A 21397-nucleotide genomic window follows, 5' to 3' on the forward strand; every position below is an offset into this window, starting at 1 on the left:
ATGTACTCGGATATGTACAGGGAATTACCAGTAGATATTTAATAAATAAACGTGAAGTTAAATAAAGATACGGGAAGTCATGCAAACTTTGATCTCACTCAGTTGGCTGTGCCACTACATAAATCCATTAAAGCTTAATATGAATTCAGTTACTGCTGGAACAGCAAAAAATTTGTAATCAACACATGTTCCCAGACTATAAATAAAGCATCAATACACAGTCGATGGCTCAGTTAATCACTGTAAACACAGAAAATCAGAAGAGGCTAGGAACGATTCTCAAGAGTGTGAACTACTGTTTTTGTGCCAAAATAACAAAATACCATGAGAAACGCACGATGAATACAAAGATGCTAGCCAAACATACAGCTTGGGCTCGTATTTTAGCACGAACGGAAACTGTGAAACGTCCTCAAAATCATTGCAAAGTGTCAGTCATGAAGTCAGTCATGCAGTTGTGAATGCAGTATGTCAGAGCTAAGTGAATTCGATCACCGGCGAATTGTTGGTGATCGTATGGTGGATACTTCTGCAAACACCGCCGCCGAAACGTTTGGCATTTCGAGAGGTGCCGTACCGAAGATTTATTCCACATACGGGAAAAGTGGGGAACCGTCATCGGCATTGTGACAGACTGGTTACTGAAGTGGATTGTGACGAAAAATAAGTGGATAACAGCTCCAAAAGTAGCTGAAGAACTGAAGTCGCAGTCGCGAACTCTATCAGCATCGAAATTCGAAGGGTGCCCCAGAATCAGGGAATTATGGGGCGAGCTGGAAATCCAAAACGAATCATCTGTGATGAAAATGCTTGAAACAGGAAAACGTGCTGTCGAAGCTGTAAATCGTGGAGTATAATCCAATAGAAGAATGTATTTTGGCCGGAAGATTCTTTCTTCACACTGTTTCCAAGTTCTCGTCATGTTTACTTACCAATAGTGAAACATGGCGCGAGTTTGGTGACGATTTGGGCAGCCATTGCGTTGAAATCTATGGGGCTCATGGTTACTGCACAAGGCCGTATGACTCACAAGAATTATGTGACCATTTTGGCTGGTCAGGTCCATCCCAAGGTACAATGTTCGCTCTGCACTTGTGATGCTGTATTCCAAAACGACAGGGGTCCTGTTCATAAAGCTCCAGACTAGTTTCGTGAGCACAAGAATCAAGTGTCACATCTCCCCTGGTCACGACAGTCACCAGATCTCAATATTCTGGAACCTTTGTGGTCTACTTTGGAGAGAAGGGTGCGTGATTGTTATCCACATGCATCATCGTTACAAGAACTGACACTATGTTGCAAGAGTGTGGTATAAGATTACGTGCAAAACCTTACAGGATCTGAATTAATCCATTACGAGACAAATGGAAGCTGTTTCGTATGCCAACTGTTTTCCTACATCGTATAAGCCACTGTAATATGTTACGTTTGTGGTGTTTCCATATTTCGTGGATCCCCTGTATATTATTTGGAACCTGGTAAACCATAAAAAAATGCAAATCACAGTCAAAGAAAAAGGTAGAAATGAACGTAATTTCATTTCTAAATCAAGATTACTCACGCTAGCTCCCTAAAAGAACATATAAATAAATTCAAAGAAAGAGTCGTTCATGTCTTCCCTTAAAACAGCAAGTAGTAAATGGGCTGGTGGGTATCACGCCGGATGAAAAATTTTAAAAAATTAAATACCGGCCACATAACACAATGACAAAATGCCTTACCACTGTAAACCAGGACGACCGGTAAATTCCTTCAGATAACACAGAACTTTATACTTCCTGGCAGATTAAACCTGTGTGTCCAGAAGAGCCTGAAAGCGCAGGATTGCCCTCTACACAACAAGACGAAGCGTGTCCGTAGGTATGCTGGCTACCTATCTACATATGCTGCCTTCGGATCAGCACATGTATAAATCTTCCCCTGGTAAACCCTGTCCTTCTAATCCCTCCACAACCTGAAATCACAGGGAGTGGGATCAGGTGATCATGTCGGCCAGGCATTTAGAAACGATCGGCTGATAATTCGATCGTTTCCAAATGTTTTTCGGAGAAGCAGGTGAACTTCACGATCGACGTGCGTTGGGGCCCCATCTTGCATGAAAACTGTTGGCTTCAATGCGCCTCTCTCCTGTAAGGCAGGTGTAACATTCTGTCGAAGTATATCACAGCAACGCTGGACAGTCACACTACACGTCTTTGGTACTTGAGTGTCAACCTGTTCGAAAAGAATGGGCCACTGATGAACGTAGCCGTGAAGCCACACTTTATGGTGACGGATTCACCACACCAGAGAAACTTCACGCACAGCCACTGGAGGTGAAGATCCCCACACTCGGCAATTCTGTGTGTTCTTATCACCGGTCACTGATAACAGAGCTTTGTCTGTCCATAGAATGGTCCAGGGCCAGCCTCGTCAACTTCAGTCGTTGCGAGAAAGTGGAGAGCGAAGTCAAAACGTCGCTGAGCGTCCTGTGGCGCAAGCTGCTGTACGATATGGATCTTGTACGGATACCATTTGACAGTGGCCCGAAGCACCGTCTGTAGAGTGGACCACGGGATGTTCAAGTGTCATGGCACAGCACGCGCACTGCCTGACGATCGGGAACTGCGAGCAGCGTTGTGTGCCATAGCAACAGCGATTTCATCAATCACCTGTTGTGCAACAGGTCGTCTGTCTCTTCCGAAGCGAAGACCAGTTGTGTAGTTGATTCAGACTTTTTCATCATGCTCCGCACAGCAGGTGGAGAAAGATGATCCTTCCGTAATCCTTTCAGCCGGCTGTAGCATTCCTATTTGTTTTGATAAAAGAGCTTCACCAATATTGCCCTGCTCCTTTTGTCCAAGCTCATGTAGACACGTTACAAGTGCACTGTGACTGGTCAGGTGCGTGTATAACACTCCCCGTCTGCTAACTACTGTACCATAACCTCAATGCCAGAAGCAGGTTGTAACATAAAACAATTTTGTAAAAGTAACTGTGGCACAAAGCAACAGAGCAGTGTTACCCTCTGAGAGGAATTTTGTTAAGTTGACCGTATTGTTCCTAATGGAAGTGGCTTATCGGAAATGAAAGTAAGAATTACGTTAATATTGGAATAGTAACAAACAAAATTTTGCCTAGCTATACTGTTTATAGAATAAGGGAAACGGTCGCCAGCCTAATTAGGCAAGAGAAAGATTAACATTGTCGTTTATGAAAGTAGGTATAAGTAACTATAATGGACAATACAACAGACACAACCTAGACTTAGCAACACGCGAGTGCAATGAACTCTAACACACATATGTTTTAAGATTGAAGCTAACAGTTAGAGCAGCAGGAACTATTTTCAAAATTATAACAGGTACAGAAAAACACTATCACTTTCAGGGTTTACACAAACTGAGTGGTCTTTATACTGTTAATATGCACACAAGAGAGACAAACACTTGGCATACATGAGAATGTAACGTTTCACCACTGCAGCTTTCTCACTTTTACTACAACGAAACACAATGTTGACAAAATTGCAAGAAACTGACTCTCCTTTTTAGAATTTACTACAGACAACAACGTGATCATTTACTTTATAAGACTCAGCCTAAAGTTTGGAGTTGGTAACAGCACTTTAAATAACAGTTTCAATAGGAAAATTATTATTGGACAAATAACATTTGCTTTAACTCACTCTGTTACCACATTAGCTTTAACTATGTTTTTAATAAGTTCAAGAGGCATTATTTAACAAAGCTCTAGGCTTCAACGTACTTTCAGTAAGGACACTCGGTAATCACTTTACTTCAAACGGAGAGGACCCTGAGAGGTGTTATGATGAGGAGTAAAATCTAGGTAGGTAAATAAATTCCGATATGAATTACCTTATATTTCAGCACACTAACACATCCATTAGGCTGATCCTTCACTGTACATCAATATAGTATTACGTTACAGTGATTGCGCAATGTGGTGGCAACTGCATGTTGGTAGGTGGAATTACAGGTAGAATTGCCGGACTTTATCGTATCTTCATGGCGATGATTCATACAAATTCCAGAATAGTTCCAGCTATTTATCCACCCATCCGAGGCATTGGAAAGAAGCAGGAAAAGCCTCTCTGAATCAGCACGATGTGCACCTTTACAATGGCAGTGCACGGACTCTTAGATCGTCTCCGACTGCTGGCTCATCTCCGACTGCTGTCTCATCTCCGACTGACTATCAGTTCCACCTTTTCCACCTATGCCAATCACAATTTGCGCGCGCTACAGATTTCCGTTCCTGAGGGGAACCACTACACCTTTTATATACAGAATAACTAAGAGCCCTAAGTGAGGATCAGCAATTTACATAACAGCAAATAAATACATTAAATAAAACAGAACACTTTCACATATTGACACTTCAACAAAAAATTATTCACACAAAATTACAATTACATATAATAAGTTCTGTTCCCTCCAAATGGGACAAAGAATATAAATTGCAGATACACTACTTTGCATAGAATCAAATCACGACATCAAAGGTTTTAACAAAGAAAAGAGTACACAATTTTATGTTATCGATTTAAACACATTTACAGAAGATCAACAATGTGACCTTAAATAAAGCAAAAGGAAAATAAATTCATACAGCATTAAGAGCTGTGGTGTTACACATGCCCCATGTTTCGTTGAAGTTTCCTGTCAGGGATACTTCAAGGAAACATCCATAACACCTAAGTGGTGCTGGCTGCAAAAAAAAAAAAAAAAAAAAAAAAAAAAAAAAAAAAAAAAAAAAAAAAAAAAATTATTTCATCCAACTTTAGTTGGGAAGAAAAAAAAACATATTACAAACCTACAGTATATGCACTAAGAAATTGCACACATTTTTTTTCCAAAAGATTTTCAAAATAAGACATTTACAGAAATTTTCATATTCTCACTGGTTTAAGGAAACTAATTTTGCATCATTACACAAGATTTCTTCAAGCATGTTCTTTCCATACACACACAGTTCAATTAATAGGCAATCAGTACAAAATTAATCTGCATATTAGTAGCAAAGGTATAGCCTTCAACATAAAATAAAAGAATAAACACATATACAATAACACAGAACATTCTAACTTAGCAAAACAGAAGTTTGTCTCTCAATAATTTTAAAACAATGTAAAATTTCACAGACACACAAGCATATTAATGATCACAGTACATTTTACAAGGTTCAGCAATTAATGAAATATTGAAAATATCAGTTTGCATCCACATATGCACAAATATTTACACAAACAACTATGAGAACCTTTTTCCAACTGACTCTTTAAATACCAAAGTAACTTTGCAAGGTTGTTTCAAAATAATTAACTTTAAAGCTGCTCTTCATTAATAGCAGTCCAAAATATTTGTTGCACATAAACACACTAACCCATTCAGAACCTATCTTTAATCATCACTGCTGTGTTTTAAAACAAGGCAGTCCAAAACTTTAAGTTATTTAAAAAAACCTAGAATCAAAAACATCTACATCCATTTAAATAAGATGCATATATATTTTATAATAACTTTTCACTGACTGCAATAAGAATAGTCAGTTGATAACATATTACTCAAAAAACCTAACTTAGTTCACTGCTTGCTTCAGCACTAGCAGTCCATGTTACACATTCTGCCCATTATTGGTTTAGCAGTCTTTTTACATACACATTTAGACACAAAACACAATTTAGACTAAGAATACACAAAAAACACATTTTTAAATTGACACACTGCCCCCTCCTCTAGGTTTGGCAGTTCATGACCACTTATCAGCTTCTTGCCCCATAATGGCAAGTCCTTTGGCTACTGCTCATATAGTATATTTGGTAGCCCTCAACTCCAGGACCACAACATTTTTATTACTTTGTCTTGTTTTATTGCCCATCAACACATTTTTGAGCAGTTTATTGTCATCATTTCCAGGTTTTTCATCATTCTGTCACACTTTTGGTAAAATTTGCATTAATGGTATAAAACATAAAACCTGCAACTTTGAAACAGCAATTAGACACTGGTAACAAAATCATTTCTTTTCAAATGACATAATCAGGTAACACATACATTAATCGAGAAAAAATTAAATGTCATATTCAGGATCAAGTTAGGATAAAGTATTTCTTACTACTCCTTTATCATTGCTTTTCCACACACAGTTAGGTCATTACATACATCAAGATCAGGACAATAATTTCATATCCTATTGCAAGTGATTTCTGCCAACCCTTTTGTTGGCACTAGACACATACCTCACACACTTATTTCCCATACCTTAGTCAGGTTCATCTCCTCAGTTTTAAACACATATACAGTTTTTCAACACCATATTTGCCCCTTTCTTTTTCAAAAAACATTTACATTTAGTCATATTATGGCATTCATTTACCTTTTCTTTTCAGTAAGCTATTGTTTTCTCATTTATACTTTTCCCTTTACTTTTCCATTACATTTTCTCTTTACAGTACCCACTATACTTTCATTATTCTTGGTCATTTTCTAGTGTACCCATATTATTTTTCCATTTACTTGTCCACAAACAATACACAGTATCTTACATTATTTCTACACTTTTCACTCTATTCTGATAGAGAAGAAGGAAAGAAGATAGTAAAAGTTCTGAATGATGAAGAGGAAGGTTGGCAGCACAAAAAGAAATGGAAGTAGTGCTGACAACGACTCGGGTTCCTGGTGCTCGTCAGGCACCTGACAATGCAAAGAGTGCATGTCCCCTGAGGCTTTAACAAACCTCATCTGAGGACATGTACCTTTAAATACTCAACATGGTGCAAACATAAGCCCTTTCTGGTCTTTAAGTATATTAGAAATTAATTATTATCTTGAAGAGTTCTTTGCACTTTCATTAAGTTACCATAAGCATATCCTTTCATAAAGTTTTCATGTTTCTCACTCTACATGCCCCGTATCTTCATAATTAGACTGGCAACAGTAAGTATTCAATTGAAAATAAACAGTTTCTAAGTAAAGTTAAACAGTACAGTACATTATATAAGCAACAACCTCCCACAGGCCTCAAGATCAACAAAACAATAATCCACTTTCAGGTAACACTCAGATACAATAATAATAAAGTCATGCGCTATATTAACAAAATATATATACATACATCCTGCCCCCAGTCTCTTTATTAACAAGGCAGTCTTTTATGGTTCATAAACAGTCACTTAAATCTGGTGGCTTTTTAGGCCTCCTGTTTTCTACATCTTTCACTAAGCTATTCAGATCTTGCCAACGTTTTGTTTCATCAGGTGGCTTTTTAGGTTTTGGAATTTCAAAGTCTTTAGCAAGGTACAACATTTCCTGTTCTGCTGTTATTTTATCAGGTGGTTCTTTTTGTTCCTGCAATTCACACCCATTCAAAACATTAGTTAAGGCTTGCCCCAGTATAGTATCATCTGGAGGTTCCTGCAAATTATGCCCTTGTGTTACATTACTGAATAATTCATTCGGTTTTGGCCCAGTTCTACTTTCTGTATCTTGCTTTGGAAAAATGTCACTAATTTTCTCATACCCTCTCTCAGAAAAAGTATATTCACTTTCGTCTACACCTGAAAATTCATCTTCACTGGAATCATTACTACTCTCTTCCTCACTATCAGATTCATTTAAGTACTCGACTTTTGAACAATAGGGAAAGTTATTATATTCATTCTTATCTTTATTCATATATCCTTCATCATCTGAACTATCACTGATTTCACTTTCGTCATCAGATTCGAGCAATAAGGCAACTTTTAAACAGTGAGGCAGATTATCACTAGATGTTTCAGTCACTTTGTTTTTCGACTCATTTTCTACACAAAGCACATCGTTTGGACAGTCAGGCACTTCTGTTATATTACTTTGAACGATTTCAGCCTTAACTTCATACTTGGTATAATCGTCACATACTTCGATAACTTTCATTTCATTTTCTTCCATGCTGTCATTTTCAGGTAATCGTGCGAAATTCTTACTAGACCTTTCTGCATTAAAACTATTAAACACCTTTCCATCAACAATAATTTCATCTGCACTGCTCATAATGTCATGATTACGAACGTCCTCCTCTACCTCTTTTTTACCTATTATTAATTGTGCACACGTCTTTTGCGTGGCATATTCTACCTCCCTTTCCTCTTTATTCATCACAACCTCCCCCACATCTACGTCTTTTAATTCATACACATCATTACAGTACAAATATTCCCCTTTTCACTCGCCTTTTCTGTCTCCCTTTTATTCTTTAATAAAGTCTTTTCGCACGATTCCGATACCGAGTTATCTTTATCATATGACATATTAACTTTATTTCCATTTCTACATTCATCTGCTACTGAAACCGGGCATCGGAAGTATCTGATCCCGCCTCTTCTGTCTCTCTCTACGGCAGCCATCTTGTTCTGACGTTTGCTATTTGTGTCTGCTGCCAAGTGCAATGTATGCTGCTTCGGCAACAGCTGGCCCGAGCACGAACGGTCACGTGACTTCGCACTGGGAACACCACTATGTATTACTCCGCGCCCGTCTGCTATAGGCGCGCCCTTAACCTTCCTGCCCCATAGTTTACATCTTTCCTTCTCGAACCTGATATTTGGCATCTTTTCTTTGGGCCCAAAACCGGTTTCCGCGTGAATCCGGCCCGTAACACACGCGGTTTTTAGTTTTCCATTTCGTTTCTGGTTTGGGAATTACGTGCTATGTATCCTCTGCCGCGCGTCGTATAATTTCCCCTGCCTCTCGCACGACCTCTTTGAATCGCGTTTACACGATATCTTTCATTTTCAGGTCGTTCATTTTGGTCATTACTTTCTCGCAAATAATTATTGTTATTATGGGGACGGTACTCGCGATTTCTTCGCCAGTGATCTTCATCCTCTACCTTTTCCAAAAATGCAGAAAAACTTCTGTGTGTACTCCCAACATATCGTTTAGAATCCTCAGGCAATTTCTGCCAAAGAACCCAAACGATTTCGGCTTCAGTTCTTCTTGCTTTTAGGTGTATCAGTTTTCTGTACCATGATTCGCAAAATTCTTTCATGGTTTGCCTACCTCTGATGTCATACAACCTGGCCATTAAAAACTCACGCCACAACTGGTCTTGTTTTTGTTCTGACCAGTATTCGTCAATAAATATTTGTTTGAAGGTTTCAAAAGACATCTGGTTAGTATCAAGATTCAACCCCCACCTTTTTGCTTCTCCCGTTAATGCACTGATTACAACATTAATTTTTTCCTGGTCAGTCAAATATTCAGGAAAATTTCTTTCGCAATTCTTTACAAAGTCTAGGGGGTGCCAGCCGTTATGTCTCTTCGCTGGGTCGAATTTTTCCTCGCCCTCTAATATTTTACTGAGAGGCATTCTTTCAGTAAAATGTGTAGGTCCGGTTTGTATTTTCCTTTCCAAGTCATACACTTTGCCTTGGATTTGTGAAGTGTTATGTTCACACTTCTTTTCGCAAGTAAGAATCTGTTTGGTTAGAGCTCTGCTTGTTTCTGTTACAGATTGTTTAATTTGTGCAAATTCCGCGTTACATTCGGTTTGTATTTCGGATTTAATACCGAATACCTTTTCGTCAACCTTAGTACAGACTAAGGGTTCAATTTGATCTTGAATTTTAATTACTTCAGAGTCAAATCTTTCGTTAATGTCATCAATTTGTCCTTGTATGTTGGCAATATTGCCATTGATGACAGTAATTTCGCTTTTAAGGTCTTTAATTTCATTACTCACAATGTCTACTTTTACATCAACCTCCTCAATCTGTTTACTAAGATTCTTGCCTTGATCTTGCATTTGTTTACTAATATCACTACCCTGTGTTGCAATTAGCTGTCTTTGTTCTACATTTTGTTGCCCCAGTGCTGCGATTTGTGCCTTAATATTGTCATTTTGCGCAGACAGTATTCTAAGCAAATCAGTCAGATCTAGTGTCTTTTCACTTTTAGATTCTACTGCCTTTTCGTGTTCAGATCCTACACCCCTTTCTGGTTTTGGTGATTCAAACATATCCCTCGATACATCAGCATAGCCACTGTCTTCGACAACATCGCTTACATTGTCTTGCTTAGTACGCGCTACACACATAGCTTCGATCTGTTTATTAACGTCTGCGTGATAACGTACGTAATTTAACTCGCGCGTCATGCCATCTGTTGGTGTGCTGCCTGAACTGCTCTCGGTTGCATTCTGCTCTCGTGTGTCTACATTTATTTCTAATTTCCTGTCCATTTTAGCTATTATTACGTACTGATACCTTTTATTTTTAATTTAAACTGAACTTTCACTACTAGTTCTGTCAAGTTATGTACAGGTTCGTGCCGCTGGACGTTTTATGTTCACTCAATGTTTGTAAAATGCTAACTAATTATAATTTTTTCCGTCTGTAGGTGCAAACTGAACAACGTCCTGTCACGCGGCGCCACGTATAACACTCCCCGTCTGCTAACTACTGTACCATAACCTCAATGCCAGAAGCAGGTTGTAACATAAAACAATTTTGTAAAAGTAACTATGGCACAAAGCAACAGAGCAGTGTTACCCTCTGAGAGGAATTTTGTTAAGTTGACCGTATTGTTCCTAATGGAAGTGGCTTATCGGAAATGAAAGTAAGAATTACGTTAATATTGGAATAGTGACAAACAAAATTTTGCCTAGTTATACTGTTTATAGAATAAGGGAAACGGTCGCCAGCCTAATTAGGCAAGAGAAAGATTAACATTGTCGTTTATGAAAGTAGGTATAAGTAACTATAATGGACAATACAACAGACACAACCTAGACTTAGCAACACGCGAGTGCAATGAACTCTAACACACATATGTTTTAAGATTGAAGCTAACAGTTAGAGCAGCAGGAACTATTTTCAAAATTATAACAGGTACAGAAAAACACTATCACTTTCAGGGTTTACACAAACTGAGTGGTCTTTATACTGTTAATATGCACACAAGAGAGACAAACACTTGGCATACATGAGAATGTAACGTTTCACCACTGCAGCTTTCTCACTTTTACTACAACGAAACACAATGTTGACAAAATTGCAAGAAACTGACTCTCCTTTTTAGAATTTACTACAGACAACAACGTGATCATTTACTTTATAAGACTCAGCCTAAAGTTTGGAGTTGGTAACAGCACTTTAAATAACAGTTTCAATAGGAAAATTATTATTGGACAAATAACATTTGCTTTAACTCACTCTGTTACCACATTAGCTTTAACTATGTTTTTAATAAGTTCAAGAGGCATTATTTAACAAAGCTCTAGGCTTCAACGTACTTTCAGTAAGGACACTCGGTAATCACTTTACTTCAAACGGAGAGGACCCTGAGAGGTGTTATGATGAGGAGTAAAATCTAGGTAGGTAAATAAATTCCGATATGAATTACCTTATATTTCAGCACACTAACACATCCATTAGGCTGATCCTTCACTGTACATCAATATAGTATTACGTTACAGTGATTGCGCAATGTGGTGGCAACTGCATGTTGGTAGGTGGAATTACAGGTAGAATTGCCGGACTTTATCGTATCTTCATGGCGATGATTCATACAAATTCCAGAATAGTTCCAGCTATTTATCCACCCATCCGAGGCATTGGAAAGAAGCAGGAAAAGCCTCTCTGAATCAGCACGATGTGCACCTTTACAATGGCAGTGCACGGACTCTTAGATCGTCTCCGACTGCTGGCTCATCTCCGACTGCTGTCTCATCTCCGACTGACTATCAGTTCCACCTTTTCCACCTATGCCAATCACAATTTGCGCGCGCTACAGATTTCCGTTCCTGAGGGGAACCACTACACCTTTTATATACAGAATAACTAAGAGCCCTAAGTGAGGATCAGCAATTTACATAACAGCAAATAAATACATTAAATAAAACAGAACATTTTCACATATTGACACTTCAACAAAAAATTATTCACACAAAATTACAATTACATATAATAAGTTCTGTTCCCTCCAAATGGGACAAAGAATATAAATTGCAGATACACTACTTTGCATAGAATCAAATCACGACATCAAAGGTTTTAACAAAGAAAAGAGTACACAATTTTATGTTATCGATTTAAACACATTTACAGAAGATCAACAATGTGACCTTAAATAAAGCAAAAGGAAAATAAATTCATACATCATTAAGAGCTGTGGTGTTACACGTGAGTCTATGAATCGTCATGACTGATCACGGCACCTGGTGGGCATAATTTAATTGGACTGTGGTGCTATGATGCATGCGAATCATGCACCCCATACTCTGGACACTATTGCTGCCAAATCTGGTAGTCGTGCTGTGATTAGTTTCTGAATTATAACTTATTAAATAGCGAAAGTTTAATTATAGCCACCCGGTACCTCCTTTTTTGATGGACTACATTTCCTGAGGCTTTTTCGAATGAATATCAGCCTTACTCGCGATTAATTTTGTTTGTTCGTTCCATTGCAAACCCTCGCTCCAGTTACTCCCAGATATTTTATGCAAGTAACTGCTTCCAACAATTTTTCTACGGTTGGTCCATCATACAATAAAGGTTCTGTCTGTCTATGCATTCGCAATACTTTATATTTGTTTATGTTGAGGGTCAGTCGCCACTTTCAGCACTAAGCGTTGATCCTTTGCAGCTATTCCTGCATTTCTCTACAATTTTCTAACATCGCGGCTTCCCTGTACACAATATGTAAATTGACCGGTTAGCAACGCACACTCTCTCTCAAGGTAACATTTAATCCTGACAGTTCCTTGCAGCGTCCAGGTCCAACATGACCGCTAGCAGTTGCCATTCTCCAGTTATCGGTGGTCAGCGAGTGAGGGTAAGCTCATGGGGACCGCCGTTAAGGCGGGGGAGCTCCTACCCGCTGGCGTGGCGCGAAAGAGATGGCTGCTTAGCTACCGGCAAACAAGTTATATCTGTCTTTCGATTCCATATTGAAGCAGCGCACCTTTCGAATAAATTGAATTCTCCTATTTTGAGAGAGATGGAGGGCGATCTGTTTAATTGCTAAAAACCATTCAACAGGCAAGATCGCATAAAATATTTTCTTACTTAGAAAAACCGGTTTTCAACAGTCTATGCTGTCATCTTCAGGTCTTCTTTTCTTGAAAAACGAAAAGATTTTAAAACCTGGAGAAGAGAGCATTGACTGTTGAAAGCGACTGTCTTAGAAAAATGCAATCTTTGCTGTTGAATGGTTTTTAAGGGTCTAATAGGAGTTGTGTTTAAGGTTTTTCTTTAAAAATTAGGTTAGAAGCAGATTGTAGTTACTTGGATGCTGTCAAAAAATAATGCATTACGATGAAACTAAATCCGAGAAGACCTTTCACTTCGTTCAAGTTACGTACTAGAGGTGTTCAATAAGTAATGCTCTATATGTTTTTTCTGAAATCTGGTTGGTTTCTTCACGTTACCAATACCCCATATTACTCCCCACACTGTTGGCTAGGGAACCCTAATTTTCAACATAATTTCAATTCAGTGCAACGGTCTTACGTCGACTCACTGGAAGGATCCGTATTCTCTCATCGTACCACTCTACTGGTCGACGTCGGACCCAACGTCTTCCTGCATCATAAAGTCAACTTCCTACACGCACTGTTTCCCACGGAGTGCACCCTTCATTAGGTCAAACAAAAGGGAGTCGGAAGATACGCTATCAAGGCTGTAGCGTGGATGGGGAAGAACAGACCAAAGACGTTTTATGAGCTCCTCTTGGCAGTGCAAACTTGTGTGAGGCCTTGCGCTGTCACGGAGAAGGGAACATTCGATGTTAGAACTTTTGGAGCGACGAATACGTTGAAGTCGTTTCTTCAGTTTCCTGGCCGTACCACAATACACTTCAGAGTTCATTGTTTCACCGTGACCGAGGAGATCAAACAGAATAACCCCTTTAGAGCCCCAGAAGACCGTCGCGGTCACTTTATCGGTTGAGGGTGCGGCTTTGAACTTCAAAGACGAGTGGATGTGGATGCTGAAGGAAAACGTGATGTAGTTCATAGGCACAGTATATGTGCAAAGGGCAGACGTAGATGCCGGTACAGAAGGAAGAAAACGATGTTATTTATTGCTATTTACAGACACACAGTCCTAGCAGAAGACGACAGACGTATATGCAGATGCAGAAGAAGAATGCAGTTTAGTTTACAGACACAGTGCCTTTGCAAAAAACAACAGATGTAGATGCAGATACAGAAGGAGGTGCCAGATGTAGACGCAGATGTAGATGGAGATGTCGATCTAAAATGACGAAGACGATGGTATTTATAGACCTACTGTCCTTGTAAAGGAAGACGGACATAGATGAGATGGAGAAGGAAACAAGCTACCCATGCTATTTCCCCAACAAAAAGATGTTCCCGTTGCAGCACAAAAAAATGCGAATATGTCCTGCTTATTTAAAATACTCTGAATGGGAAGTTTAATGCCATCTGCACCATTCTGTCTACTTCAGGACCTTTAAAAGTTTTCCAAACAGTTATTGCATTCGAACACATTCGCTTTTTTTTGTTAACGCACAACTCACCTCTAACTCCCACAAGCTCCCCTAACTCCAACTAACACAGACGCGCTGGTCCATTGCTGTAAGCCGCTCATGTTGATGTATCATTCCTTTCTTCCTGCTGCTACTGTCTCTTCTCACTGTCAGCATATCTGAATTCGTCGTTGTCGTTACCATATCCTATGACTCTCATTATTACTAGGTCTCATTCACTTCCACTTTCTCTTTATTCCTCCACCCCACAGTAGTGGCTCGGACTTTTTTCTAGCACTGTTCTGTCACTGTCAACAATGTTGTGCAACTAGTGTGTCCGTGTATTTGTCCCACGCTGTCTTTGTCTCCTTAGCTCTTTCAACTGTCTACTGTCTTCTAATTTTTATTACTTTCTCGTCTCTTTGCCACTCCTACCGTTTCCTTCTCCCTCAGCAGAAAAAAGCGCAAATATGTTCGCGTGACATATTTCCGCTAGAATTTTTAAAGGTGCTGAGGAAGATAAAAGGAGGCAGCCGGTTCCCCACTTTTCGGATAGAGTCCTTTAAACAAACATGAATATATTCGCATTTTCCGATAGGAGCATTTAGATAGTTTATTTATGTGAAATTGAAGTAACGAAACCTAATTTTACACCTCAGATGGGCTTTTACGTGCAAAGTGCGCCCCCGGTAGCTGAGTGGTCAGCGCGACAGACTGTCAATCCTATGGGCCCGAGTTCGATTCCCGGCTGGGTCGGAGATTTTCTCCACTCAGGGACTGGGTGTTGTATTGTCTTAATCATCAGCATCTCATCCCCATCGACGCGCAAGTCGCCGAAGTGACGTCAAATCTAATGACCTGCACCAGGCGAGCGGTCTACCCGACGGGAGGCCTTGGTCACACGCCATTATTATTATTATTATTATTTACGAGCAAAAAAGTTTTGCATGTGTTTCAACACTACAACATGCGGTTCCCAAACGATAACAAAGAAACTTTACAGAACATTTCTATGTGCTACGTCAGTTTGTCAAATACCTTTTTGTCTCACATCGTATTTTAATTGTGTAGTTTATATGTACAAGTTGGGTGTCATTATCTCGGGAACGGACAAAAATATAACGAAAATATAACGAAAAATTTCAAGGTTGTTTGTCATCGGGATCTTAGGAACACATTTTAAAAATTATAACCATTTTCAGGGCATATTTGTCTCGGAATCAGCCACTGGGTTTCGGTAGCAAAAAAATAAGTTTGGGATGTTTTTCGATAACGGATAAAGATTTTTTAAAACTGGGCGATGGCTCTTCTACATAAATGTCGAGAGAATATACAGTTAAAACTTGAGAAATTTGCTGCTGTTATTTATTATTTAGATTTCGCATCGTACCGGAACTAGAGTAACTTTGAAAGGGATATAGACAGTAAGACAATTGTCACTCTTCTTATAAACCGGGATCTTCGGAATATATTGTAAAAATTTCGGCCATTTTATGTGCGTATCTGCCTTGGAATCTTCGGCTCGGTTTTAGTTCGGTAATGACGAAGAAAATATAGTAAAGAAACCACTTTTTTGTGGCGTTTTCCGAGAAACCACCCATGACCTAATAGAACATCCATAAGTTCAATCAAGTCCACCGTAGACGCATGAAACGTAACATGAAGCAACCGATTTGCTTCATTTACCATATAAGGAGGAAGTGTGTAATATTCACATTTTGATCGTGTACTGGAGGACTGTGACAATAAGACGGTCATTCTGTTGTGTCTACAAATGATCTATGCGCTATCGGAAACACTCGACATTACTTTTTAATCAACAGTAGAACCCGAAGTATGAGCACTGGAAGACCCGTTTTTACATGCGGTGTTTTGGAACGTGTCGCATGCATACCACTAAACTGACTGTGACATGTGTGCGTAAGCAGAAGGGACTAACGATCAAAGTCCGAAAACAATTTATTGGACTGTTCAATTAACCAAAACAAAGTCTTCGAGAATAACACCAACACAAAACAGTGATCAGCCCTTGAATCACAACTAGATACAAGAATAATACAGAAAACAACTGAAATAATTTGCTACTAGTCTCCGCCAGAGACTTCTCCGATATACCAAGCCTAACCCAGAGATCAGCGAGAAGATCCAAGCCGGGCTGCCGGGGCGGCAGCTATCCCAGTCTGCTGGAGGTCGATGAACTGCCGATGTGCAGCCGAGCGCCGACCTTTATAGCGCTTCGGCGGATGAGTACCTCGGAACTACACTCCTGCAAATGGAAAAAAGAACACATTGACACCGGTGTGTCAGACCCACCATACTTGCTCCGGACACTGCGAGAGGGCTGTACAAGCAATGATCACACGCACGGCACAGCGGACACACCAGGAACCGAGGTGTTGGCCGTCGAATGGCGCTAGCTGCGCAGCATTTGTGCACCGCCGCCGTCAGTGTCAGCCAGTTTGCCGTGGCATACGGAGCTCCATCGCAGTCTTTAACACTGGTAGCATGCCGCGACAGCGTGGACGTGAACCGTATGTGCAGTTGACGGACTTTGAGCGAGGGCGTATAGTGGGCATGCGGGAGACCGGGTGGACGTACCGCCGAATTGCTCAACACGTGGGGCGTGAGGTCTCCACAGTACATCGATGTTGTCGCCAGTGGTCGGCGGAAGGTGCACGTGCCCGTCGACCTGGGACCGGACCGCAGCGACGCACGGATGCACGCCAAGACCGTAGGATCCTACGCAGTGCCGTAGGGGACCGCACCGCCACTTCCCAGCAAATTAGGGACACTGTTGCTCCTGGGGTAACGGCGAGGACCATTCGCAACCGTGTCCATGAAGCTGGGCTACGGTCCCGCACACCGTTAGGCCGTCTTCCGCTCACGCCCCAACATCGTGCAGCCCGCCTCCAGTGGAGCCGCGACAGGCGTGAATGGAGGGACGAATGGAGACGTGTCGTCTTCAGCGATGAGAGTCGCTTCTGCCTTGGTGCCAATGATGGTCGTATGCGTGTTTGGCGCCGTGCAGGTGAGCGCCACAATCAGGACTGCATACGACCGAGGCACACAGGGCCAACACCCGGCATCATGGTGTGGGGAGCGATCTCCTACACTGGCCGTACACCACTGGTGATCGTCGAGGGGACACTGAATAGTGCACGGTACATCCAAACCGTCGGTACATCCAAACCGTCATCGAACCCATCGTTCTACCATTCCTAGACCGGCAAGGGAACTTGCTGTTCCAACAGGACAATGCACGTCCGCATGTATCCCGTGCCACCCAACGTGCTCTAGAAGGTGTAAGTCAACTACCCTGGCCAGCAAGATCTCCGGATCTGTTCCCCATTGAGCATGTTTGGGACTGGATGAAGCGTCGTCTCACGCGGTCTGCACGTCCAGCACGAACGCTGGTCCAACTGAGGCGCCAGGTGGAAATGGCATGGCAAGCCGTTCCACAGGACTACATCCAGCATCTCTACGATCGTCTCCATGGGAGAATAGCAGCCTGCATTGCTGCGAAAGGTGGATATACACTGTACTAGTGCCGACATTGTGCATGCTCTGTTGCCTGTGTCTATGTGCCTGTGGTTCTGTCAGTGTGATCATGTGATGTATCTGACCCCAGGAATGTGTCAATAAAGTTTCCCCTTCCTGGGACAGTGAATTCACGGTGTTCTTATTTCAATTTCCAGGAGTGTATTTTCCATCACGTGGTTTGACGTTTGAAAATAGTTCCGGGATCTTCAGCGATCTCTTACTTACGTTTATGTGGGCCGGTAGTGGCCCCTGGTGGCCGCAGGTGTCTTTGCTGTGGGGTTGTTGTTGTAGTTGTTGCTGCGGCCGTTCATCAATATTGCCTGTCGGTTGTGTAGTGATTCGGTGTGCCTGCGAGGCGGGCAATCCGCGTCTGCAGGCTGTCAGTCTGGTTGCTGATACTCTAGGTGCCGTGATGTATGGTGGAGAACCCCACAGCACAATGTGCTCGAGAAAAAGACAGTGGTAGATAGTTGCTGAAGGATGGAAACGATGTTACTTATAGGCATTCTGTTCTAGCACTGATCCGTCGCTTTATTTCTACTGGAACTGAAGCGCGAGTAGGATGTGAACTCGCGTGAGAAGAGCACCGGGTGTGGTCCTCTGGCTGGTGCTAATGGCGGCCCCTTGTAGCGGCGAAGGCAGACGCAGACGGCGGCTGCCTCCTGCGACGCACAGCAGCCGCGGGAAGACGAGACGAGACAGCCGCAGGGCGGCGGCGCGCGCGGAGATTAGGCGGAAGGCGGCGCCGCTCCTTCACAGAGGCATTGTAATTAAGTGGCACTTAGAAAAGTCATTAAGAGCCGGCGCGCCTCGCCGCCAGATTGCACCACCCAGACTGCGGCGGCGGAAATCATATGTATGCAGATGTGTAAGGCGAGCAGCGAGAAACGAGCAGCGGGTAGCGGGTAGGCGGCTCGGCAGGGGCAGGTGAGGCGCTGCGCTGTGTTTCTGAGAGCACCGACCCGCTCTGGCCGCGCACTTAATAAGAATGCTGATGAGTGGCTGCAATACCCCGCGCTTCCACCTGCCGCTTATATTTAGCACGGCCAGGTATTTTCAGAGCGCGGTCTGAGAACGCCGTCAGCGGAAAGGGCTGCCGCGACCTTCCATCCCAGCAAGGCGCTCTCTACATATTTCATTTCGCTCAAGCGGCGCCCGGCTTCGCAGTGCCTTTCGCGTCTCCGAGATTATTCTTCCGCAAATTCGTGTAGCAAGAGTCACAGCCGTGGTAGCTGGTGTTGACCCATCGGAAAGCTTCAGTCCAGGTTGACATCTTGGTTTAGTGCAAACTTTTAGACAGTTCGATAGCTGCCGCGGAGAGCAAAAGACGAACGCCACGAATGAATTTGTCCTTTCTGAGGCAGCAGTGTAATGTACAGGGTGACAGTTATTGAAGTATATGAAAAGAAACGTAGATTAATGACAAACTACGGTGTGCACATACTTTATTAAAAATGTATACTGAGCCGAGCACGGCTCGCGTTTGTCCCATTGATTGTTTGTCATCTTCTGTTACGGTACTGCCGCCTCGTTTTCTTATTCCATTCACTGGCGTCACTAACTTCCTGCCTTACTTGCCCGTGAGCGGCAGTAGCAGCACGTATCGATAAGTGCACTGTCGTACCATCTCTGGAGTGACCGATTGTAAAATGGTTCAAATGGCTCTGAGCACTACGGGACTTAACATCTGTGGTCATCAGTCCCCTAGAACTTAGAACTACTTAAACCTAACTAACCTAAGGACATCACAAACATTGATGCCCGACGCAGATTTCGAACCTACGACCGTAGCGGTCACGCGGTTCCAGACTGAAGCGCCTAGAACCGCACGGCCACAACGGCCGGCGACCGATTGTATTTCCGGGTCGTGGTGTCTGTGGCAGTCAGTTCGAAGTTGGAGACGGACCAGCAGTGCAGTTGACACGCAGCAGCAGTGAAGTCGGGAAGGAGTGCCGGTGAGGCGCTGACAGCCAGTGCTCGGCGACGGCTGACGACACACATGAATTGTCCGACGGAGGGAGAATGGAGCCGGACGACCGTTGCTTGGTCGCTCTGTTGGTCGTCTCATCGGCCGACGTATATTTGGTCCTTTCACCGTTTCCGGGCCTAGAGTTGGTCGGTTGGTGCGGAGAAGCGAGGAAATCTCCGCGGCGCGTAGTTTGGCCGAGGCCGCTGGCGGCGTCGACGCGCGGTCGGAAGTGTTTGGTGCTGTTCCCCATTGCTAAGACATCCGTTGGCTCACCGATCCTGGACACGAAAGCTGAGTTTTGACTTAATCTACCAACAAGTCACGACTGTTCACATTGTGTCTTTTTGATTTCGTTGTCGGCTGTTGGGACATTCCCGCGACCAACAACGTGTGTTCTCAAGTTGGCAAATTTTAGCCACTCTCCGGTGGAGGTTAACTGTACTTGGTTATTCTGAATTGAAGTCCACCGCGGAACCTTCTGCCTTGTGGCCGTTAATGTTCCGGTAGCCTGCCCTGGGCGTTGACGTAAATTCAGGCAGTGTATAATTGGTTGTGGGTGCCAATACCTTCTACGTTGTTCCATTGAACTCCCTGTTGTGTGCTGGTCGGGTGGAGCAGAAGTTATCTTATCGGTGGGTCCGTTGACTGTATGTCGGTTGGACTGTCGTCGGATCGAGAATGGTTGGGCCGACTGCCTGTCTCACCTAATCGAGCGTTAGTGCTTGAATTCCAGGCCGACCCTCGGAAAATTCTGTGCGCCGTTGGGTGTACTGCATTTTCTTATTTGTTCTTGTTGTTTGTATTTGTACGGCTTCTAGCCGATTACAAAATTAAGGTTATTTTGCCCTTAAGGCGTGAGATTGTATGGCGCATCCATCCGGTAGTTAACTTCCAAAAATTAATGCTGTGTTTTTTTTTTAATTTTCTTGGCTCTTGTAATGTTTGGTCAAATAAATAAAGTTGTATGTTCCAGTGTAACTGACAGGCGCTTATTTGGCCCCTTTTCACAATTTAAACTACCTGTCCTGTCCTGCAGGTTTAGCAGGCCGTCTCATAGACATAACTACAGATAATCTGATTTAGGTTATGACGTGTTCGATACGCCTGCCGTCATTGGCGATGACGAATAACGAAATTCTGTATGACCCGCTGAAGTGTCGGAACATCGATGATGTCGATTACCTTCTGAATGGCTGTTTCCAGCTCAGTAATGGTTTTGAGGTTATTGCTGTACATCTTGTCTTTAATATAGCCCTATAAAAAGGAGTCGCATGTGTTCAAATTCGGAGAATATGGTGGCCAAGCGAGGCCCATGATAATGGCCTCTGGGTGCCCCAAAGTAAGAATACGATCCACAAAGTGCTCCTCCAGTTTTCCTCCTGCCTAGTCGTCGCATATGGGGTGTCTAGGAAATCTG

Source organism: Schistocerca cancellata, chromosome 3 (assembly GCF_023864275.1).
Source record: "Schistocerca cancellata isolate TAMUIC-IGC-003103 chromosome 3, iqSchCanc2.1, whole genome shotgun sequence".
Lineage (NCBI taxonomy): Eukaryota > Metazoa > Arthropoda > Insecta > Orthoptera > Acrididae > Schistocerca > Schistocerca cancellata.